This window comes from Dipodomys ordii, unplaced genomic scaffold, assembly GCF_000151885.1.
Source record: "Dipodomys ordii isolate 6190 unplaced genomic scaffold, Dord_2.0 Scaffold14, whole genome shotgun sequence".
NCBI classification, from domain to species: Eukaryota; Metazoa; Chordata; class Mammalia; order Rodentia; family Heteromyidae; genus Dipodomys; species Dipodomys ordii.
The window spans coordinates 6,453,873-6,454,584 of record NW_012267230.1 but is presented as its reverse complement, the minus strand read 5'-3'; positions in this window follow the sequence as shown (position 1 = coordinate 6,454,584).

Genomic DNA, 712 nt, shown 5'->3' with positions numbered 1-712 from the left:
ATTCCTCAGCACCACATAAACAGAAAAAGCCAGAAGTGGTGCTGTGGCTCAAGTGGTAGAGTGCTAGCCTTGAGCTGAAGAGCTGAGGGACAGCGCCCAGGCCCAGAGCTCAGGTCCCATGAAAAAAAAAAAAAAGAATATCCAGGCTGGCTGGAGCTGTTCATCATGACTTTCAAAGGCGCTCCTGTTCCCAAAGACATTTTGAGACTTTCCTTATCTAGCTTCATGGCAGTGCCCAATCAATATTTAGTTTTGTTGGTCCTTTTTTTTTTAAAGGACACTCAGTCACTTGAAAAGACCTTCTGTCTTCACTCCTAACAAAGGCAGGAGACTTGACAGGAGAGCTTTCACATACCACATCTGCGTTTCCGCCTCCACTGTGTCAAAACAGGGAAACCATGGCAACAAGGGAGAACACAAGTTCAGAGAGGTTGAGGAACTTCCTCAAGATCACACACTGCTCCGCTAGGGCTAACTCCAGATTGAAGACCCAAAGTCTTGCTCAGATTTGCCCCTCCAATGTACTTGAGGTATAGAACATTCCAAGGTTTGGGGGGAAGTGGGGAGGGTAGGGATAGAACTAAGGGATGGGGTTATTGGGGGGGGAATCAGATTTGTTGGAAAGTTGCAGAAGACCCTCCCTATCGAGGGCTATCACTCGGCCTGTCTCCCGGGGCTGCCTTCCCCACTCACACCCCTTCCCCTGGAGATT